Here is a 13,354-nt window from a genome sequence, read left to right on the forward strand (position 1 = left end):
CTATACCTGTACACAGCAGTACTTGTGCATCCTTTGATCGCTATAGCTGGCCTCATTGGAAACATACTTAGTGTCAGAATATTGATTAAGTCGGGACTAGATAAATCCTCAAACATACTGTTATTGTCCCTTTGTGTGGCTGACTCGTTTTGTTTGATTTCCGCTTTAAATATTCCAAACATCATCACATTTTTTCCAGGAAAACGACCCTTTGGTTATAACCTGTGGGAGTATTCAATGGAGACGTCCTTTATTCTGTATGTCCTGGCCATAACATTTCAAATTTGCTTCTTTTTCGGCACGCAACTAAGCTCAACATTAGTGACTTTGATCACAGTGGAAAGATTTTTGGCAGTGTTCTTTCCCTTGCATTTCAAGATCATTGTAACAAAGAAGAGAACTTGGCTGGTTGTTATCTTGTCTTATATTCTGTGGCTACCTTATCCAGTTTATCTCGCTACATGCTATCGATTCTTTTATTTTTACTATCCAATGTGGGACGTCTATGCTGGAGGACCCATTTTAATCTACAATAGCGTAATGGATTTTATTGAAAGAAATATAGTCAGTCCAATAGCAGTTTACATTCCATTTATGATCGTCACTGTAGGATCATTGCTTATCGCTGTTCGTGTGAGACTGACGATGGTCAAACGCCAGGCGATGGTGTCTTCCCAGAGATCATTAAAGACGTCTAGAACAACCAGGACACTTTTGACTGTTTGTGTAGTCTTTTCAGTCACCAAGATAGTCTCTTTGATGAGCTTTTTTATTGATCTTACACAGTCTGCATCAGACGTTGATGTTTATCTACGACTGTATCTAGGTATTATCGTATCGTTGATTGATTATCTGAATGCTTCTAGCAATTTTATCATTTATCTTATATTAAACGATAGGTTTCGGAAAATAGCTAAAGAAATAGTCAAATGTAATTGAGCAATAGGTTTTTTTCGATTAATCACTACTCAAATTACTTCACTCTTTAAAGATAAAACTTCTACGAAATGTGAAAACTCCCCCCAGAGTATCGAAAGAATTTTTAAGAATGTAATGAGAAAGAAAGAAAAAAAAACTAAAATTATATCACAATATTACTTTTTTATTTTGAATAAATATTAACATAACAATTAACACCTAATGTACATATTAAATATTCATTAAGACTTTTGTGTTTATTTTTTAGCGGCCCCTGAAAGGGGAGAAGACGCTATTTGTTTTTGTGTGGAATGTCTGTCCGTCCGTCCATCCGTCCCAGTTCAATCTCGTAAAGTAGAAAAGATAGTGAAAATCCGACATCGTAATATTTTAGACCATTCAAAGTTCTGTTGCAACAGCTATTTTTTTTCTTTTCTGAAAGCGAAAAATCAAATTTTTAAAATCATTTATGCAAGCAGTTTTATCATAAAAATACACCACTTTTACAACTATTCACTATTAATTGTAACAAACACGGGAGGCTCTTTAGTATAGGTAATCAATATCTACCATATTTTCAACACATTTATGCAAATGGTTTTAGAATGTTTGTCAAAAAAAGGTATTTTTTTAATACTTTTGTATTGTTGTATTTTTAAGTTAAATACGTTCTGTCCATACAAACTACTACATTTACACACACACACACACAAAATGCTTACTTTTTTTAAAAGAGAAAAAATTTATTTTATGTACATATAAGTCGAACATATTTGAAGCAACAATTAATAAGTAGTTTTTTCATATTATCTTGTGAAATGCAGCGCCGTATCATTATCATAGAGCACTTAACTAAAGAAAAAAAATTTAAACAGAGGAAAATATTAATTTTATTTTTACGGAAATGTTGTTTTTTTCTTGAGGCTTTGAATAAGAGATTGACCCTTTAGAAAACAATTAGATCAATAAGATATTCATTGTAAGACATCAGTTAATACATCTAAGTTTACATTCACTTTCACCTATCCGTTGGTCTGCTGGACCGTTGGGGCACCACACAAGATCTGTCAACCTTCTTTCTCCATTTTTCTCTGTCATTTGCATTTGATAGAATTTCATTCTGTTATTCTTTCTGAAAATATTGAAACCTGCCTTTTACCTGCCTGTTTGGACCACTTTGGGGTCCGATTTTGAGTTTGTGTTTCCACACAAACTGTCTTTGTAACCTTGTTTTTTTTTTTTTTTGTTTTTTTTTATTAAAAATATTTTCCAGATAATTTTAAAGTGTTTTTATATTTGAAAGAGCTCTTTCAATACTATTGGATGTTGTGTGTGCGACAGTGTGAGTAGTTTTTTTTTATTTGTCCAATAGTCGTGCTATTAGGTATAGGAAGTAGTTTGTATTGAGATTGTTTTATTGTCACAGATAGTGTGTGTGTAGTCATAGCTAAGTTCCTGTAATGTTCTTTTACTGGAGAGGTCATTCTGTAGATTCCTTCTTCTACGCTACAGTTTTCCAAGTTCCCTGTTTTAACGGGTGTTAGGCTTGGGGATACAATTATGGAGTGTGTGGTTCTCAGCTCGCCCCTGGAGCTGTGAATGACCCTTGATTAGTTTGAGCCTTACGTCTACGTGTTGTAGTATATAGAGCTACTGGGCACTGTGGCCGAAATTGAGTGTGCGTGCGTGAGGTGTGTTCATTTGTACAATTAATAATGCATTCACCGAAGCCGGACGTTTTGGCGCCGCCGTTTTGGCGCGAAATACATTATGTACGTTTATTGTATTATTTCTTTTAAAAGAATTATTCAAATCTATGTTTTGCATGAGTGTTTGTGTTAAGACATATTTTTCACGTAATAAATGTAAATGTGTGTTTGTTTTTTACATCCATCCATCCCAGTGGCGCTACAGCCCATGGAGGGCTCTGGCCTGCTTTAATACATCCTTCCATTCAGATCTCTCCTGGGCCTTTCGTCTCCACGCCCTAACCCCAAGCTGCTTCAGATCTGCTTCCACGTCATCTATCCATCGCATTCGGGGTCTGCCTTTGGGTCGCCTGCCTTTTGGTTTTTGCCTGTATACGATTTTCGCCCCTCTGTTGTCTGACATTCTTTCAAGGTGACCTGCCCAACGTAGTGTGTTCTTTTTTATTTCGTTCACTATTGATGGGTCTTCATATAATTGATATAACTCATGGTTAGTGCGTGTCCTCCACCCTGTTTCATCCTGTATGGCACCATAGATTTTCCTAAGAATTTTTCTTTCCCAAGTGTTAAGTAAATTTTCAGATGTCTTTGTCAGTGTGCAGGTCTCACTTCCATACATTGCTGCTGTCTTATTATAGTTTTGTATATTATTTTCTTGGTTTTACTTGAAATCATTTTGCTCTTAAGTAAATGGTGGGTGCTATAAAATGCCCTGTTGCCTGCTGCTATTCTTTCCTTTATTTCTGTTAGTAGGTCACATCATTTTCTTTAATAAACATTTTGGCTTGTGTATGTGTGTTTATTAAGAGGCACACTTTTATTTTCAAAAAAGGTTTTTAAGATATTACTTTAAAATTAAAAACAAAAATCGCGTGAGAGAGGCGAGGGGTGGAGGAAAGAGTATATACAAGGAATGAAATGTGAGCATAAGAGAGGGGCCGGGATAGGTGTCACATGTAATGACCATTCCCAAGGAGGTGATCGCCAGACGCATGACGCCAACGACCAGTGCTCGGTGCTGGTCTTGTCTTCATTTGTTTAACTCTACCTGCGTCAATACGAGATGTGTCCCCCAAATCACCCCTACCCAATTTCTAAAAATATATCTTTTCACGTTAGCGTTTGTACTGACCACATTCCGTGTCTTGATCTTTACTATGTGTGGAGTTATTGTCGTCATTCAGCGTAATAGAGCTTTAGATGTTAACATGGTTTTTGTTATATTAAAGTATGACACTTAGCTAGTTCGTATATTACACTAATGTCAAATAAAAAAAAATCTTTTGGAAAGAAATCCAAAAATGTCACCCAGTGCGATTAGCAGAACTCAATATAGCATGTCATTACCATTCAGGAATCTGACTTATTATAGGCCTATAGTCATGAAATAAGAAAAACCTTTATAATTTAAAAAAAAAACAATTCGCTTAACGGTGTTAGAACTCATACTGAACATACAATATTATGGTAGAGTGAAATAAACATTGTTATAAAAGCTAGGTTCTTATTAAATTATCGTCAAATGATATCTCGCGCCAAAACGTCCCGTCGCCGAAACGGCTCGCGCCAAAACGTCCCGTCGCCAAAACGGCGGCGCCAAAACGGCGGCGCCAAAACGTCACGTACCGTGAATCCATCACTGTTTGTTTATGTTAATAATGAAGAAAACCGTATTGTTGGTCTACTGACAGTCAGCAGGTTAGGGTTAAGGACATCGCTTGGCTACCCAACTAAAGAAGGGACTGAAGAATCAAGAACAGGAAAATTACATCAGTGAATACCAGTGGTAAACGTTACGTCTGGCGAGGTTTCCTAATGTGCACAATACATTCATATAAGACAAATTATTCTTCCAGTATATTAAGCAAGCAAAATATTTTTTTTTAAAATCCTTTTAAGAAAACAAAGATTGCCTAATGGGAAGAACTCCGCATTTACAACTTTATATCTAAATTATGGAGAAGGTATTTCCGTTCTTTGATATTAAAACAAAATACTTTATTACCAATAATTATTTGACTATAGATTCATGTTATGTTAGGTACACTAGCTAACTGATTAAGGTTTCAACTTGATCCGAGTATGGGATTTGGCTAAATCTGTGAATATTGAAGGATTACTTTCCATTGTTGGTATCAATAAATATAATTAATTACCAACAACTAATTTACTTATTGTTTTTTTTTAATTTATGTATTGTCTAAGCCAGTGATTCCCAAAGTAGTCTGTATAGACCCTCAGGGGTCTATGATGACTCCCATGTGGTATACGAGAGTGAAAAATGAATTTGGGATCTATGAGATGCAAATGGGTATCAACAGTAGTGGATCTCAGGTCGCAGGTCGAAAATTTTAAATTTTATTTACCATTAATGGAATTAGCACTTATTATTTGTACCTTTAGTTAATTCTTGAATTGTTTTTTTTTTTAAACCATGGTAATAAATGTTTGTATATTTGTAAAATGTTAACATCTTATTTAAATATCTTATATTAAATGTAAAAAAGTTCAGTAGAGTGTTGATTTTTATTTTCTATTTAGCTTCATTCTTTCCCTCAGTGTCTATGTTCCTTTTGTGTAATAAAGTTTTAAGCATGACGCCCTGAAACCATTAAAAATAAAAATTGTAAATACTTTCGAAAACTCAAAGATAAAGTTCAGAATAGACCCCCCCCCCCAAGGCCCCCCCCCCATCCCCCCCAGAAAAAAGCATTTTACAATATCTCTACATGTGGAAAAGTCCGGTGAAACCGCACACTATTGGTGAATAGTTGATAGTTGAAAAACTGATTTTTTTTTTTTTTAAAGGAAACCTCAGAATTTGCGCTATTCAGTTTTAGCTTTATCATCATAGGAATCCCTTGGGCCTTAGGCCTCTTTTCTCTGATTTAAGCACCTGATATCTTTTTTTTTTTTTTTTTTTCAAATATAAATTTATTAAACAATTTGTTAGTCATCAACATTTTGTCTCTCACATGCATACTCTGGTCATTGTAATTCTTAACTTTTACTCAAAAACTATATACACTGACACATAAAACTTCAATAACATTCTTATACACAGTTTCAATACAAAAAGACAAACTATAATCAACCTTGCCCTAGGGTTTCATTTATAACCAGATTAAATCACAATCTATGATGAACACTTTATATGTCTAATACCTATAGACTTCCTAATTTTGATATCCAACAGATATCAAATGTATCCAACAGATACTGTTGAAGCTATCACAAAATAATTGTAATTTTTTGCTATAAAGCTTTTTTAACATTTGAAGTGGCCTCCTACAAAATAGCATTATCTGACCTGCTGATTTAAAAAAAAAAATTTTTGGCAAACTATATATCTGTATACCCGGTACTATCAATTCTAAACCAACAGGCTCAAAGATCAAGAAATAACATATCTCATTTTTCCATCTTCATATCTAGTAGAAAAAGGTTTTAAAAAAAGTTTCCAATCTTGTTATTAAAAATCAAAATCTGGACAACACTAACCGAGATGTTTTAATATTAAACGTAGCTATATTCAAGCTCAATTTTGAAACAAATTATATCATGATAAGCAGCCCACTAATAAAGGTTTACTCTCTGTCGGGTGATTGCATATAATATATATTCAAATTTATTTCGATTCCATTGAATTTTAATTTATTTAATAAATATTTATGACTTAGAAATCAGTTAAAAAAAGACAAATTTTAATTAGGTAATCAGGGGGTCTACTAAAAACTTGAAAACATAACACATAGTTTATTCCACTGTATGCGTACGGTATCACTAGTCTAAGCCAATGAATAATTGTGCAAAGTTTCAACTTGATCCGAGGATGGAACCATGAGAAATAACGTGTTCAAACTTTTTACCAGACAGAAAGAATGAGTTGATATAAGCTTTGTACAAATATACAGTTTCAAATATATTCTTAATACTTCAATATATATTTTAAGCAATAAGCATACATATAGTTCTCACACGTATGTACACACGATCGACCCATCTACGCGTCTCGCGTTATTATCTCCCTTGAGCTACTTAGGTTTGTTGGGAAATGAATTAAAGAAATTTCGTTGTAGCAACAATCGTAGACTATAACATGTGACAACCAATTAAAGTGAAGATTAATGAGGAATGTAGCATTTTCCGTGGCTACGCAGCCCCAGCTTTGACCCACATATTTTGCCACATCCAGGGCAAGCCTAACCATTGTCCGCCGGTGGTCGAATAAGATTTTCCTTTCGCTGTCTGCGTCTGTCCTCGGCAGCGAATTTTCTTTTGAATTCAAATGTGTATCCCGCGGCCTTTGTGACCTCCAGCTGTCTCGTTCTGTTTTTACAGTTATGATGATTGCAATAATAATTATTTTCTAAACAATCACTCTAATAAGAAATACCTTTTGTATTTTTTTTTATTTACACTCTATTAAGAAATAGCTTTGTTTGTTTGTTGTTGTTGTTTTTTTTATTAAAATAAAAGAAAGGCTCTATCTGTAAATGTTGCTTTATTAATTGTACACTGAATAACAAATAACTAATATCACTTGCTCTAATACCCTGTTGCTCAACTGATGTAATTGTTACAATTTGATCTAGCAGGTGCATTTGATGTTGGATAAGCAGAAAAGTTCCTCAGTGGTAAAATAATGAACTTTGTTTCCCCCTTAAAGAAGTTCTACCCACAAGCAACGCAAGAGAATGAACATTTGTTTATTACTTTAATACTAATACTATTAATACTAACACTAATACTCATAATTCTAATACTTACAGGGCCGGATCTAGGTTTCACAGGCGGACATGAGCCTTAACAAAAGATGTTTAAAAAATATCAAAACTTCGACCAGTAAGCAAATTCTCAGGGGGGGGGGGGTCCAAATTTTTTTTCGCCTTTTTACCGACAATATTTTAAATGTTGCGGTTGGCAACACTATCTTGATTAACTCTTAAAATGCTGAGCTATTTTACATTGAGCTCTTAAAAGAAACAAAATTCTGATCTTCAGAGACTAGACGTGTCTTAAGAGTTAAGAAGTGTCCGATTGTAGAAAACAGCTTGTAGAGTGGGAATAGTGAACAGTTGATCTAGCAGTAGCTCCATCATAAACATAAGGTGGCAAGACCGCACTATATAATGGCTATGTTCTGGCGAATTCCGGTATGGACAGTATAGAGGGACTGCTTATAGTTTGACAGTTACGCTGGCAAGGGAAGTATCCCGCATGGGGGACGAACGTATGCCTGAGACAGTCTTTTTTATTTTTTTTTGGGTGAGCTGAAAGGAGTCAAGAAATACTTTGGATACCGGCTTAAGCGCCAACTTGCTTTACCTGACATAGAAGAGCGCACCTGGATGCAGACGGCTTCAGAACGAGACAGCTGGAGATCTGTTACAAAAGGCCGCGGGATTCACTTTGAAATCAATTAAAAATCCACTGCCGAAGACAGTCGTAGAGAATCTATATCAACCAAATAAACAATTAGTGACCTATTGGCAATAATTTATTTTCAACTCAAAAAAATGAATGAAATAGTACTTGACTCAACTAGTGGTATAAGCTGAATTAGTCCCCTTTATATTAGGCTGCCGTCTTAAGCTTTGTGAGCACAAACATCAAATAGAAAGAAACCATAGATAACTATACAATCTTCCATGTTTATAGACACTTCGCTAGCAGAGTGGTTACCGCGTTGGTTTGATTAGCCTGAGATAGCTTTAGCCCACAAGTTCGTACCCTTATTTATTTATAAGCCCCTATTTATAAATGCTATTGTTTTAATTGTTATACTAGATCTACTACAAATGTAATTACATGACCGATCCAATCTAATTGATACAAGTACGCCTAATAAAAGCTTTGTTTTTTAAAAGTATTTTTAAAATGTTTTTCGTGTTTCATTATTCCTGTTTTAATCACAATATTAAATCATTTTTTTGTTGGTGAAATTCTGTTTCTTTAATAGAGCTAATTCTATCTTATTTTATAAAATACAGACGTTACTTCCACATTTTACAGAGTAGTATAATATAAGTTCAAATGTCAATTGACATAGCTTTAGTCTTATCTTATCTTATATAATACAGAAGTTACTTCAAAAAAGAAGATGATTACGTCCTACGCGTCATGCATTTAGTCATGCATATTAACCAATGACTTAAATTCTGCCAAGTCACTGGTTTTCCTGGCTATGCAGTGTAATAATTTTTTTTTATTCAAATCAAAACTTTTAAATAAATTTTACTTTTAAAGTTAGACTTTACTTCTCTGACTTTTAGGTCCGAAAATGAATTTTATGAAACCTTCTTTAAAACAATAAGGTCGTGCGGTTTGCGCGCTGGACTGTCATTCAGATTTATCGATGGTCCCGGGTTCAAACCCTGCATGCTCCCATAACCCGTCGTCCTGCGGGAGGTTTGGACTAGGAAGTAATTATCTTCAACTCTGAAGGAACATCCGAAACATGTAAAACATTTTACAAACATTCAAGTCAATCAGAGAAAAGTTCGGCAATTCAACTAGATCTAATTACAAAATCCATGCTTTACTCTGTAACCTAAAGATTCGGTATAATTTGATGTCAAACGAAGCTGAGAAGTTTAGTAAAAAAAGCCCCAATGAAAAGTTTTGCTTAAATTTGTTTATTTTTTTAAATGAAAGTGTTTTCGAATGACGCAATGGAAACTTGACACCGCTTGCGTCACTGGCTTGCAGTAGTACACTAAAACACTTCATTGCAAACATGAAGAAGATGTAATGAATCAATAGGCCTAATTAAACTTTTTAAATTAAATTGTTTTTTTCTGCCATAAGATTTCTATCTTCATACGTCGTTGATAGAACCAAATTTACAATGTTCATATTTATTTCCAAGAGCGAAAAGAACATAAAGCTTTAGAAATATGTGAGAGTTTGGAAGAGAAATTAAGATCTCAGTTTGTTCAATACCTTTATTCAAGTCACAACTTAATTTATAGGAACCCGAACACTGATCTCAAAAACGGCTGTAACGATTTTTCAAAAAATTGATGTAGACTAACACTAATAGATCTGTGCGATTAGAAATATTTTTAGCAATTGTTTTTGTTTATTGAAATGTCATGATAGCTATGTTCCTATCTCTTGTCTGGACCAGTAGGTAAAAGAGGATAGATATGTGAAGGTTTCCGCGATCGCTTTTCAAATTGATTAACGAAAAAAAAAGATGGAGCTCGAGGCCTCAAGACTATTTAAGCCAATGTACTAACCACTTTGACAGGCATGGAAATAGAAATTTTTTATGCTAATCTGTTGTTTGTTTTAGACTTTATAGCCTAGACCTAAAAGTATAAATTGAGCTAATTCAACTGTACTGGTTTTTTTTAATTGATTCCTGTTTTAATACTGTTCGTCTTGCAGCCTTACCCAAGAATTATGAGGAAGAAATAAGAACGCCTCCTTTTGACAATATAATTGGTTGTAAAGACGGTGCATGGAAGTAAGAAATACGAATAAATAAATTGTAATCTTAGATTGAAAGTTTAATCCTTTTTGTAATTTTTACTGTCCTCCTTTGTAAAGTTTAATCCTTCTTGTAATTTTTACTGTGCTCCTTTGTAAAGCTTTGTCCTCTTTCTGTCATCGTTTACATGTATATGTCACTCCTTCTTTCCTGCTTAATAAAGCTTTGTCCTATTTTCTGTTCCTCTTTGGGTGTTCAAGTGTCTGCATTTTATAAATATTTGTGAATTTTAATGTCTTTTTTAAAATTAGAAAGTTATTGTAACAAGCAGCCCAACAAGCATGTGGACATCTAAAACTGTACTTACGATATCTCTTGTACTGGCTATCTAAATAAAACTTTTGTGCCACAGTCTATGGTCTACTTCAGTGGACTTCATCATCATGTCATGGAAATGGAGGCGCGGAGGCTGAGCGGTAAAGCGCTTGGTTTCTGAACCGGGGTTACCGTGTTCGAATCCTGGTGAAAACTGGGATTTAATTTTGGGATCTTCGGGCGCCTCTGAGTCCACCCAGCTCTAATGGGTACCTGACACTAGTTGGGGAAAAGTAAAGGTCGTTGTGCTGGCCACATGACACCCTCGTTAACAGTAGGCCACAGAAACAGATGACCTTTACATCATCTGCCCTATAGACCACAAGGTCTGAAAGGGGAACTTTTATTTTTTTTTTATGTCATGGAAATGAGATGAATTCCTGGGCATTAGATGTGGTCGAAACAATGTCGCCCACACGTCAGTTCCCTCCTCTCCACGCAGCTGATGTATCCAGAGGAACGGCAGTGCCGATACAGTTTGGGGTCAGCGGCGTCGCAGGGTCACCCAGGGTGAAGCACTGGGTGCTGCAAACTGCCTTAGGGTCGCCAGCTCCTGATTTTCCCTCAGGGTTGACTCCCGATGTCTTTCCCATGATTGGGTATAGCTGCAAGGCAACAGAGGTTTGAATTCAGAGTTTTCCTTCTCCTAGGTGGGTAGCCACCCATGGCTAACGAGCCCCTCCTGTCCGAAGCTTACTGGTTAAGACGCCAGTTACTCGCTATTGCCCCTTCTCCTGTTAGTGAGAACAGTTCCGCCGAACTCAATATCTGAGCCACACGTGAAAGCCAGGAGTTGGACTGGTTATCAGAGGCTATTTGAGACGCATGCCATTAGGAAGCATTTTATAGATAGTGTAGTGCTTACATTCATTACCACTTCCGGCAATGACAACCTTTGTCCTTCCACTACATACCTAAATATAAACTTTGTGGTACAGCAGGTATGTTGTCTATGAAAACAATGCAAGGTTGAGGTCATTCTACAAAAGTTCACGATCTTTTGTTATCTCGCTATTTACAGGGAGACAATAAAGCAACTTTAACAATTTGTACATAAATTGTGCGTGTTCTGGTAGCAGTTAGAATGTTTGAGTTTTGTAAGAACTCACAGAGCATTTAGCTTCTTGTGTATTCTTAGCCACGTCAATAGAAATGTAAATTTATATCACGTCTTCCATTGCTGCGAATTTCCACTAAAATTATCACATAATTTCACATTCTAAATAAAAATGTGTTTAATCATAAAAGTCATGATTGAAGTCAGGTGTAAAGTCATCTTTTAAGTCACGTTGTTAGATATTGAGATGGTGAATGTACGAAGTTTTACACAATTATGAAAAATTTGATGTTTGATTGACATCAATTGAAACATTAAATGGTTTGTGAAGTCATTAACTCCAAGAGTGCTGGGAGTTTACTCGAGGCTTTTGAGTAGCTATTCTCTCTTACCCCAGAACCATTTTTCTGCAATCATTTATTTTTCAACTGTTGATATTTAAACAAAATTATTAGATCTATCTATCATGGTGAGCACAGTCCGTTTGCCCTTATTGATTTTGACACAAATCATTTCACTATTATAATAGCTTTGCTAACACCTATAATGCCCAGGTGAAATAGTGGCTAAATATTTAACCCATAGATGATTCAACCTTAGTGCGTAGGGATAAATAGTTAACCTCAGTGCGTAGGGATACTTCTTCAACTTGTAATCTATTTAATTAGGCCAAGTAATGTTCAAATCTCTTCTGAAGATCCGACAGTCAACCCTAACTTCCTTGATCCGTATTATATTAACTGGTCTATATACTCTCCAATTTCTCCTTTTTTTCCCTAACTCGACAATTAAAAGTCTTTAATTCCCTATGAATGGTTGTGACTATTAAAGACTATACAAGGAGCCATCATGGTAGCTAAAATTCTAATACGTCAACTATAGAAACTAATAGAACTTGGCTACAGAACACTAAACTATAAAAATTTACGGTTGACTTCTGTTGTCTGATCTGGTGTTATCAAACCTTTTGAGAAGTGAAAATGACAAGGGTACAACTATAGTCTAAAATGTCTTCATTAATAGCGGATCAATTCTAACACTGTATGGTCTACTTTTTCCAATGCTCAAAGATTCCAACACGAAAAATTTTTTAAAAATGTCGTAACCTAATGTTCAATCTTTTCAAAAACTTTGAAATACATCGAACAGACTGTAGGCCTTCTGGAGACCATTTCAATCACTGCAGCTTTTAAATAATATATTACAATTTCAGTAGTTCAAATTCATGACTAAGCTTAGCCCTTAGTCTGACAGAAAGTAAATAATATCCAATCAAAAAGTATTTGATGGAAACTTTTAACAGTTGAAACCAACGCTTTGTGTATTTTCTTTTGAAACCACGACAATGGAAGTTAGTACGATTGGTTCAAACATTACTTCAGATATGAACGCAGAAAACAGTTCTGTAATTAGGGATACAATTATTGTGAGCAGATTTGTGATACTTTTTAACTTATATGCAACAGTATTAATAAACCCTTTGATAGCTATTTTTGGCCTCATCGGAAACGCCATCAGCATCCGGGTACTTATTAAGTCAGGACTCGAGAAATCCTCCAACATACTTTTAGTATCTCTGTGTGTGGCAGACTCGTTTTGTTTGATTTCTGCTGTGAATATTGCAAACATAATTTCCTTCCTTCCAGGGAAGAGGCCGACAGACTATAACATGTGGGAGTACTCAGAGCAGGCGTCTTATGTGCTGTATATACTGGCCATTATTTTTCAGATCTGCTTTTTCTTTGGTGTACCTCTGAGTGCAACAATTGTGACTTTGATTACCATGGAGAGATTTGTGGCGGTATTTTATCCACTGCGCTTTACATCGATAGTAACTAAGAATAGAGCCTGGATGGC

This window comes from Biomphalaria glabrata, chromosome 11, assembly GCF_947242115.1.
Source record: "Biomphalaria glabrata chromosome 11, xgBioGlab47.1, whole genome shotgun sequence".
In the NCBI taxonomy this organism is placed as follows: Eukaryota; Metazoa; Mollusca; class Gastropoda; family Planorbidae; genus Biomphalaria; species Biomphalaria glabrata.